The 11055-nt window shown below is 48.1% G+C and overlaps 1 protein-coding gene across 1 annotated transcript in view; it reads left to right on the forward strand.

Moving 5' to 3' along the window:
- Nucleotides 1-11055, forward strand: part of LOC144686897 (protein lifeguard 3-like) — a 59315-nt gene that overhangs the window by 30338 nt on the left and 17922 nt on the right. Inside the window, exon 2 of the mRNA XM_078552724.1 lies at nucleotides 8102-8536. The gene's annotated coding sequence lies outside the window, so the exon portion shown is untranslated. The remainder of the gene's footprint in view (nucleotides 1-8101; nucleotides 8537-11055) is intronic.

Here is an 11055-nt window from a genome sequence, read left to right on the forward strand (position 1 = left end):
AGTATTGGAGAAACTGAAGGGGCTAAAATCTGACAAATTCCCAGGAGCTGATGGCCGAGGGTTCTAAAGGAGTTAGGTGCAGAGATCGTGGATGCACGGGCTGTGATTTCCCCAAATTTCCCACACTCTGGAGTGGTCATTGCAGTTTGGAAGTTAGCAAATGTAACACCACTTCTCAAGAAAGGAGAGAGAGAGAGAGAGAGAAAATGGAAACATAGGCCAGTTAGCCTGACATCAGTCATCGAGAAAGAACTGGTTTTTATTATTAAGGAATTCTTAACAGTGCACTTTGAAAAGCATAATATGATAAAAACAAGTCAACATGGTCTTATGAAAGAAAAATTTAATTTAAAATTTGAAGCTTTTGGAGGATGTAACTAATAAGGTAGATAAAGGGGAACCTGTAGATGTTTTTTTTTATTCATTCACAGGATGTGGGCTTTGCTGGCTGGGTCAGCATTTATTGCCAATCCCTAGTTGCCCTTGAGAAGGCGGTAGTGAGCTGCCTTCTTGAACCGCTGCAGTCCATATGGTGTAGGTACATCCACAGTGCTGTTAGGGAGTTCCAGGATTTTGACCCAGCGACAGTGAAGGAACGGCGATATATTTCCAAGTCAGGATGGTGAGTGACTTGGAGGGGAACTTCCAGGTGGTGGTGTTCCCATCTATCTGCTGCCCTTGTCTTTCTAGGTGGTGGTGGGTCGTGGGTTTGAAAGGTGCTGTCTAAGGAGCATTGGTGAATCACTGCAGTGCATTTTGTAGATGGTACACACACTGCTGTTACTGTGCATCAGTGGTGGGGGGAGTGAATGTTTGTGGATGTGATGCCAATCAAATGGCTGCTTTGCCCTGGATGGTGTCAAGCTTCTTGAGTGTTGTGGGAGCTGCACTCATCCAGGCAAGTGGGGAGTATTCCATCACACTCCTGACTTGTGCCTTGTAGATGGTGGACAGGCTTTGGGGAGTCAGGAGGTGAGTTACTCATCGCAGTATTCCTAGCCTCTGACCTGCTCTTGTAGCCACAGTATTTATATGGCTAGTCCAGTTCAGTTTCTGGCCAATGGTAACCCCCAGGATGTTGATAGTGGGGGATTCAGTGATGGTAATGCTATTGAACATCAATGGGTGATGGTTGGATTCTCTCTTGTCGGAGATGATCATTGTCTGGCACTTGTCTGGCTTGAATGTCACTCGCCACTTATCATACCCAAGCCTGGATATTGTCCAGGTCTTGCTGCATTTGGACATGGACTGCTTTAGTATCTGAGGAGTCGCGAATGGTGCTGAACATTGTGCAATCATCAGCGAACATCCCCACATCTGACCATATGAAAGGAAGGTCATTGATGAAACAGCTGGAGATGGTTGGGCCCAGGACACTATCCTGAGGAACTCCTGCAGTGATGTCCTGGAGCTGAGATGACTGACCTCCAACAACCACAACCATCTTCCTTTGTGCTAGGTATGACTCCAACCAGCAGAGAGTTTTCCCCCTGATTCCCATTGACTCCAGTTTTTCTAGGGCTCCTTGATGCCACACTCGGTCAAATGCCGCCTTGATGTCAAGGGCAGTCACTCTCGCCTCACCTCGGGAGTTCAGCTCTTTTGTCCATGTTTGAATCAAGGCTGTAATGAGGTCAGGAGCTGAGTGGCCCTGGCAGAACCCAAACTGGGCATCAGTGAGCAGGTCATTGCTAAGCAAGTGCCGCTTGATAGCACTGTTGTTGACCCCTTCCATTACTTTCCTGATGATGGAGAGTAGACTGATGGGGTGGTAATTGGCCGGATTGGATTTGTCCTACCTTTTGTGTACAGGACATACCTGAGCAATTTTTATCACAGCCAGGTAGATGCCAGTGTTGTAGCTGTACTGGAACAGCTTGGCTAGGGGCGTGGCAAGTTCTGGGGCACAAATTTGGAGTCTTCATTACTATTGCCGGAATATTGTCAGGAACCACAGCCTTTGCAGTATCCAGTGCCTTTAGCCATTTCTTGATATCATGTGGAGTGAATCAGATTGGCTGAAGACTGGCAGGGGTGATGCTGGGGACCTCCGGAGGAGGCTGAGATGGATCATCCACTCAGCACTTCTGGCTGGAGATTGTTGCAATTGCTTCAGCCTTATCTTTTGCATTGCTGTTCTGGGCTCCTCCATCATTGAGGATGGGAATATTTGTGGAGCCTCCTCCTCCAGTGAGTTGTTTAATTGTCCACTACTATTCACAACTGGATATGGCAGGACTGTAGAGCTTAGATGTGATCTGTTGATTATGGGATCACTTAGCTCTGTCTATCACTTGCTGCTTATGCTGTTTGGCATGCAAGTAGTCCTGTGTTATAGCTTCACCAAGTTGACACCTCATTTTTAGGTGTGTCTGGTGCTGCTCCTGACATGCCCTCCTGCACTCTTCATTGAACCAGGTTTGATCCCCTGGCTTGATGGTAATGGTAGAGTGGGGAATATGCATAGATTTCCAAAAGACATTCAGTAAGGTGCCACACAAAAGGTTAATACACAAGATGAGGGCTAATGTAGTTGGGGGTGATATATTAGTATGGATAGACGATTGGTTAATAGACAGGGAGCAGAGAGTAGGGATAAATGGGGCATTTTCAAGTTGGTCGGCTACGACAAGCAGAGTGCCGCAAGGACTAGTGCTGGGGGGGTCCTCAGCTATTTAAAACCTATATTAATAACTTACTCAAAGAGACAGAGAGTAATGTATCTAAGTTTGCTGATGATTCAAAGCTGGATGGGAATGCAAGCTGTAAGGAGGACACAGAGACAATGCATAGAGATATAGACAGGTTAAGTGAGTGGGTAACAAGAGGGCAGATGGAGTATAATGTGGGGAATGTGAGGTTATTCAATTTGGTAAAAAGAATAGAAAAACAGAATATTTTTTAAAAGGTGAGAAACTTCTAAATGTTGATGTTCAGAGACACTTGGGTGTGTTTGTACAAGGAATGTAGAAAGTTAGCATGCAGGTACAGCAAGGAGTTAAGAAAGCAAGTGGCACATTGGCCTTATCACAAGAGGATTGGAGAACAGGAATAAAGAAGTCTCAATACAGTTGTACAGAGTTTTGGTGAGACCACATCTGTAGTACTGTGCGCAGTTTGTCTCCATATTTAAGAAAGATTATACTTACATTGGAGGTGGTACAGCGAAGGTTCACTAAATTGGTCCCTGGGATGAGGGGGTTGTCAACTGCTTACTTGAACCGTTAACTCTGTCTCTCGATCCACAGTTGCTGTCAGACCTGCTGAGTTTTTCCAGAATTTTCAGTTTTTATTTGGTTTTAAATTTGGTGTATATTATTTTGGAGTTGTCAGATTTCTCAACATTTATTTGTTTAGTTTTCTAAACCTTGTAGGTTAGGATCAAACACTCCCAGCGCAGGTACAGCACGGGGTTAGATACAGAGTAAAGCTCCCTCTACACTGTCCCCATCAAACACTCCCAGGACAGGTACAGCACGGGGTTAGATACAGAGTAAAGCTCCCTCTACACTGTCCCCATCAAACACTCCCAGGACAGGTACAGCACGGGGTTAGATACAGAGTAAAGCTCCCTCTACACTGTCCCCATCAAACACTCCCAGGACTGGTACAGCACGGGGTTAGATACAGAGTAAAGCTCCCTCTAAACTGTCCCCGTCAAACACTCCCAGGACAGGTACAGCACGGGGTTAGATACAGAGTAAAGCTCCCTCTACACTGTCCCCATCAAACACTCCCAGGACAGGTACAGCACGGGGTTAGATACAGAGTAAAGCTCCCTCTAAACTGTCCCCGTCAAACACTCCCAGGGCAGGTACAGCATAGGGTTAGATGGAGAGTAATACTTTACCAACAGTGATTCAGCCTCGACCTCTAGTTGACCCTGTGACTTTGAGTGAATCATCAGTGTTTCAGCTGATTTAGTAATGGTGAATGCTGATCCAACTGTCTCTGTGGAAAATGTGATTGAATTCAAGGCTCGATGTGCTGCTTGATGCCTGATGTGTGGAATGGGCTCTGCCTGAACACGGACTAATATTTACCCAAGGAATATACAGATTGTGAGGGAAGACTGGGGGATACAGTGATCAGAACTCTGTATCTTTCACAGGCTGGAATACCTGTTTCAGTCAATTCAATCCCTTGTGGGACCGTTTTTGTATTTGTTTTTGAGATGTGAGCACGTTGCTCATTTCTAGCTGCCATGAACTGAGTGTTTGGCTCTGATGTTTCACAGGACAACTCAACTCAACTCAATTTCACTTTATTGGGCACATGGAAATTCATTTTGGGTAAATGCATATAAATAATAAAATAAAGAAAATTACTCTATCACAGAGATCTAACTTTAATTAAATATATATGAGTAACTATTTCATTATATTAAAATAATCAGTCAGTGAATCCTACCCTGAGTGTGTATCCCGATCCATATATCAAACTCCTGATAAAAGTCCTTACAGAGAAGGACACAGACGAGTTCAGGAACTGATTTGTCCTGAATCTAAGGGATTTAGCCCTTTTCCCTGAATGTAACCAACAGTGATACTGAGACGGGGGTGATTCTCATTGTTCATGACGCTCTTCACTTTCATCAACTTTCTTCGAGAGCTGATTTTGTCGAGAGAGAGATCTGCTCATCAAATACCCTTGAAAAACTCAGCAGGTCTGGCAGCATCGGCGGAGAAGAGCAAAGTTGATGTTTCGAGTCCTCGAGTCGTGAGGACTCGAAACGTCAACTCTTTTCTTCTCCGCCGATGCTGCCAGACCTGCTGAGTTTTTCCAGGTAATTCTGTTTTTGTTTTGGATTTCCAGCACCCGCGGTTTTTTGTTTTTATCAAATACCCTTCCTGTCTGGCTCAGTAATCACCTTACCCTTAAAGATTCTGCTTTCCTAAGACAGCAGTAGCAGGAGAGACATCCACAAAGGTTAGCACTCTCAACTACAGCCGGATAGAAGAGTTTCAAGAGTGACGTTGGTGTGGGACTGGAGTCACAGAGGCTGGAGGATGCCAGGTTTCCACCCTTCTCAAAGATAGGCCCGCATTTAAATAGCGCCTTTGAGGACCTCCGGACATCCCAAAGTACGTTACAGCCAATGAAGTACTCTTCAAAGTCGTAGTGTAGGGAACCAATAATGCACAGCAAGATCCCACAAAGAGCAGAATGATACTGAGCAGATCATTTTATTTTGAGTGATGTTGGTTAAGGGATAAATGATGAGCAGGATACTGGGCAAACTTCCCAGCTGTTCTTCCGTAAGACCATACGAATTAGGAACAGGAGTAGGCCATTCGGCGCCTCGAGCCTGCTCAGTCATTCGATAAGATCATGGCTGATCTGCTTGTGCGCTTATCCTCACTCTCCTGTCTGCACCCCGTAACCTTTGACTCCCTTGTCGATCAAAAACCTGTCTAAATTCAATGACCCAGCCTCCAATGCTCCCTGGGGAAGAGAATTCCAAACTCCCTCTCAGGGAAGAAAATTCCCCCTCATCCCCATTCTTAAATGGGAGGCCCCTGATTTTGAAACTCTGCCTCCAAGGATTACACGGAATTTACACAACAGGAACAGGCCATTCGGCCCAGGTGGACTGTGGTCAATGTTTATGCTCCTCCCACCTTTTCCATGTCACACCTCATACATAAACTCCTCAGGAATTCCCTCTGAGGTAAAGTTCAATCATTGTGGGGAGGTTCATCGACTGGAATGAAAACTCGCCGTGTTATGGCGTAGTTAATGAAACCATGACAAGCTAACTTGGCTCTTCGGCCTCAGTTGGAACAAAATCCCAAGTGGGGACTCTCATGTTAACAGGACAGAGGAAGCAGAGTTGGAGCAGTGCCCTTGACACGGTGGGAGAGCTGGTGACCACTTCAGGGTTGTAAAGGAGGCAAGTTCAGCATAGAAAGATCCCAAGGCAGCATTTTATTAATAAAAACCCTCCAGAGAAGGTTCACTAGGTTGATCCTGGTTTTGGAGGGATTTTCTTATGAGGAGAGGTTGAGTAGGCTGGGCCTGTACTCATTGGAGTTTAGAAGAATGAGAGGCGACCTTATTGAAACATATAAGATTCTTAGGGGGCTTGACAGGGTAGATGCTGAGAGGTTGTTTCCCTTTGTGGGAGAGTCTAGGACCAGAGGTCATAATCTCAGAGTAAGGGGTCACCCATTTAAGACAGAGATGAGGAGGAATTTCTTCTCTCAGAGGGTAGTCAATCAGTGGAATTCTTTACCACAGAGGACTGTAGAGGCTGGGTCGTTAAGTATATTCAAGGCTGAGATAGACAGATTTTTAATCAATCAGGGAATCAAGGGTTATGGGGAAAAGGCAGGAAAGTGAAGTTGAGGATTATCTGATCAGCCATGATCTCATTGAATGGCGGAGCAGACTCGATGGGCCGAATGGCCTACTTCTGCTCCTGTGTCTTATGGTCTCATAAAAACAAAAACATGCTGGAAAAACTCAGCAGGTCAGGCAGCATCTGTGGAGGGAGAAAGACAGTTAACGTTTTGAGTCGGGAGCAGGATTGCAATCAGGTCTAACGTGAACTTAGCGCATGCGCATGACAGAGCGCTGAATAATCTCCCTGAGACACAGAGCTACCTCGGGGAGATGGAGCTGCCTCGAGGAGATGGAGCTGCCTCGAGGAGATGGAGCTGCCTCAGGAGATGAAGAGGATATTGAAAAAAAATCAATAAACAACAGAATAATGTAATAAAGCACGTCTCCTCCTGCGACTCTGTCACATGAACAGGGACATTTTTTAATTAAAAAAAATAAAGTTTTCATTTGATTTGAATTTGCTTTTGGAGACCTCATCCTGCCCATGGACGAGGTTTCCAAAAAAAATACAAAGGCTGCTTGGCCTTTTCAGCCAACCGTTAGGTTAAGCGGGCAGTGAAAAGTTGACGACAATTGATAATCTAAAGGCCTTAATAGGCCTTTTACGTGTCAGCGGGGGGACTGCCAACCCCAGTGCGTGCCCGCCGACTGAGCTATTGTGTGGCTGCACGTTGACATTGGCACGCTCGGCCAACGTCATCACCCGTCATTTCACGCTTGAGCGGTTCAGGCGCGCACCAGCCCGCTAAGCTACAAATCCTGGCTTAGATGTGTCTCATTACACAGCCTGATCAACAGATAAACAATGCTATAGCAGAGGCCATTCAGCCCCTCACCCCCTGACTCCCCAAAGCCCGTCCACCATCTACAAGGCACAAGTCAGGAGTGTGATGGAATACTCTCCACTTGCCTGGATGAGTGCAGCTCCCATAACACTCAAGAAGCTTGACACCATCCAGGACAAAGCAGCCCCGCTTGATTGGCACCCCATCCACCACCTTCAATATTCACTCGCTCCACTAGCAACGCACAGTAGCAGCTGCAGGAATTCACCAAGCCTCCTTCAACCGCACCTTCCAAGCCCGTGACTTGTACCAGCTGGAAGAACAAGTGCTGAAGATGCATGGGAACACCGCCACCTGGAAGTTCCCCTCCAAGTCACTCACCGTCCTGACTTGGAAATATATCACCGTTCCTTCACTGTCGCTGGGTCAAAATCCTGGAACTCCCTCCCTAACAGCACTGTGGGTGTACCTACACCACACGGACTGCAGCGGTTCAAGAAGGCAGCTCACCACCACCTTCTCAAGGGGCAATTAGGGATGGGCAATAAATGCTGGTCTTACCAATGGCGCCCACATCCCCTGAACGAATAAAAAGGAAGTTACTCTAGATGGCGCCTGAGTCGTCTCTCACTCGTCCCCTTTATATTCAGCCCGTTCGGGACAAGCCAAACGAGTGGCTGAGGCCAGAACTCAGGGCTCCTTTAAGAAGCAGCTGGATGTTGTTCACGGGAGGGTTTGGTGATGATAGAGGCTGGTATTCTGGCAAGAGGTGGGTCAGGTGTGATGAGGGCTTATCTCCAATGGTGGGAGGTATTTGCCAAGCAGGGTGAAATGGGGAGTAACAAGGTCACTGCTGGCACTGGGAGTGTTGTCCTGGTCGATGTGCTTCAGCCTCTGGAGCGGGATTTGAACCCACTAGTCAAGGGAGAGAGTTATTTGGACTTAATGTTTTTTTTTGTGTCTTCCAGGGTTCTTTCTGGACGATCGCTCGCTTGGGTCAGGAGATTGAACCGGAATGTCTCATCCCAGTGCTCCCCCGTCTTATGAGGAATCAATCAACCCATTGTACCCACCCTCAGCTGAGCCTGGGTATCCCGTATCAGGACCCTACCCGCCTGGGGGAAATGCCCCCTACCCACCTGGGGGAAATGCCCCCTACCCGCCTGGGGGAAATGCCCCCTACCCGCCTGGGGGAAATACCCCCTACCCGCCTGGGGGAAATACCCCCTACCCGCCTGGGGGAAATGCCCCCTACCCGCCTGGGGGAAACTCCGACTTCCCATCAATGTTCCCCCATTCAGGAACTCCGATGGGCCCTCCCATGATGCCTACAATCCCACTGAATCCTGCCTGGCCAGGAGGCAGCTCGGGTGAGTTAGTAACCGCAGTGGGATTTACACCTGGTAACAAAACACAGGGACCATGGGAAGAGAGTTTGGGGATGTCCTGTAGAGATTCCTGGTGTTAGTCGCTACATGAAACCTCCCCCTCCCCCACCCCCACCCACCTGTAAATCTCTTCAATTGCAACTGCAGGACTTTCTCATCCCGTGACTGTCCCCGAATTCCCACATTGTACTGAAATCTGAAATAAAACCAAAAAAATGCTGGAAAAACTCAGCAAGTCTGGCAGCGCCTGTGGAGGGAGAGACACTGAGTTAATGTCTCGAGTCCATATGACTCTCCTTCAGAGCTAAAGAGATGTAAAAATGTGATAGTTTTCATATTGTTTAAAAGGGGGTGGAGCAGGGGGAGCAAGAGAGAAGGTCAGGGATGGGTGGGAGCTAAGGAGAGATTGGACGCAGGATAAAGAGAGTGTTAATGACAGTGTTAAAGACTAAAGGAGGTGCTGATAGTGGCGTAAAGGTCAGATAGCAGAATGTGTGAATAGCAGAAGGGTCAGTGCTCTCTGAAAGCACAACACAGAAACAAGTGACAGACGGCCCTGTGTGGGGTAGGGTTGGGGGAAAAGGATCATAAAAAAATAAATGGCAGAATTGTTAACAGAATCCCAGAATAGTTACAGTGCAGAAGGAGGATATTCAGCCCAGTGTGTCTGCACCGCCTCTCCGAGCATTTTAACTCTGCAAGTTGTTTCTAACAGAAAACAAAACAAAAAGAAAAGTGAAAATAAATAAGAATTCAAATTAAAATTCAAATAAAAATGTTAAAAAATTTGATTATAGAAGGGGTAAAGATTTGAAGAGAGAGTTCATGGTCTGAAGTTGTTGAATTCAATATTCAGCCCGGAAGGCTATAAAGTGCCTAGTCGGAAGATGAGGTGCTGTTCCTCCAGTTTGCGTTGAGCTTCACTGGAACAATGCAGCAGGCCAAGGACGGACATGTGGGTATGAGAGCAGGGTGGGGTGTTGAAATGGCAAGCGACAGGGAAGTCTGGGTCATGCTTGCGGACAGTCCGAAGGTGTTCCGCAAAGCGGTCACCCAGTCTGCGTTTGGTCTCTCCAATGTAGAGGAAACCGCATTGGGAGCAGCGAATGCAGTAGACTAAATTGAGGGAAGTGCAAGTGAAATGCTGCTTCACTTGAAAGGAGTGTTTGGGCCCTTGGATGGTGAGGAGTTAAAGGGGCAGGTGTTTAACCTTCTGCGATTACATGGGAAGGTGCCGTGGGAAGGGGATGAGGAGTTGGGGGTGATGGAGGAGTGGACCAGGGTGTCACAGAGGGAACGGTCCCTATGGAATGCTGTCAGGGGGGTGAAGGGAAGATGTGTTTGGTGGTGGCATCATGCTGGAGTTGGCGGAAATGGCTGAGGATGATCCTTTGAATGCGGAGGCTGATGGGGTGATAAGTGAGGACAGGGGGGACCCTATCATGGTTCTGGGAGGGAGAGGGAGGTGTGAGGGCAGGGTTACGGGAGATGGGCCGGACACGGCTGTGGGCCCCGTCAACCAGAGTTGTGGGGGAACATTGGATAAGGTAAAAGGAAGAAAATGGCATCATTTCTGACTGAGACAGAGAAATTGGGAAAATGGGATGGAGTCCTTACAGGAAGCGGGGTGTAATGAGCTGTGGGAGTCATCTTGGGAATGATATTATCCCCTCCTTTCACTGTTCAGTTTTCTCTCTGTCCCCCTGGATGTGTGACATGGGGGAATGCCGTTTCAATGCTCTTATCGCTCCACTCACCCTCAAGTGGTCATTTGCTCCTGGTTGACGGGCTAATTGATTATGGGAGGCATCATAACCTTGCACAGTCATTCTCACTCACCCCTCCTTTTCCTCCCTCCCCTCACCATCCTCTCACCAGCCTCTCTCCTTGCTCTCACCACCTCCACTCCCCTCACACTCCTCACTGCCCTCAAACTCCCCTCCTCCCTGAATCCCCCCTTCCCATCTCCCACCTCCGCTTCCTGCCCCTCTTCCACCTCCCTCCCTCCTCCTGCCCCCTTCCCTCTCCACTGCCTCTTACCCTCCCTGTCCCCTCTCCCCCTCCCCGTCCCCGTCCCCCTTTCTCTCAGCTACCCCCTCTCTCTTGCTCCCCCTCCAATGACTCCGCTCCCCCCTCCAATGACTCCGCTCCCCCCTCCAAAGACTCCGCTCCCCCCTCCAATGACCCCTTTCAGCAGACAGTTTTCCCCCTGATTCCCATTGACTCCAGTTTTGCTCGGGCTCCTTGATGCCACACTCTGTCAAATGGGGCCTCGATGCCAAGGGCAGTCACTCTCACCTCACCTCGGGAGCTCAGCTCTTTTGTCCATGTTTGAACCAAGGCTGTAATGGGGTCAGGAGCTGAGTGGCCCAGATGGAACCCAAACTGGGTGTCAGTGAGCAGGTTATTGCTGAGTAAGTGCTGTTTGATAGCACTGTCGATGACCCCTTCCATTACTTTGCTGATGATTAAGAGTAGACTGATGGGGCTGGGGTGGGGTAGCGGGGTGGTTGATGGGGGAGGGGGGTGGATAC

This window comes from Cetorhinus maximus, chromosome 11 (assembly GCF_964194155.1).
Source record: "Cetorhinus maximus chromosome 11, sCetMax3.hap1.1, whole genome shotgun sequence".
NCBI classification, from domain to species: Eukaryota; Metazoa; Chordata; class Chondrichthyes; order Lamniformes; family Cetorhinidae; genus Cetorhinus; species Cetorhinus maximus.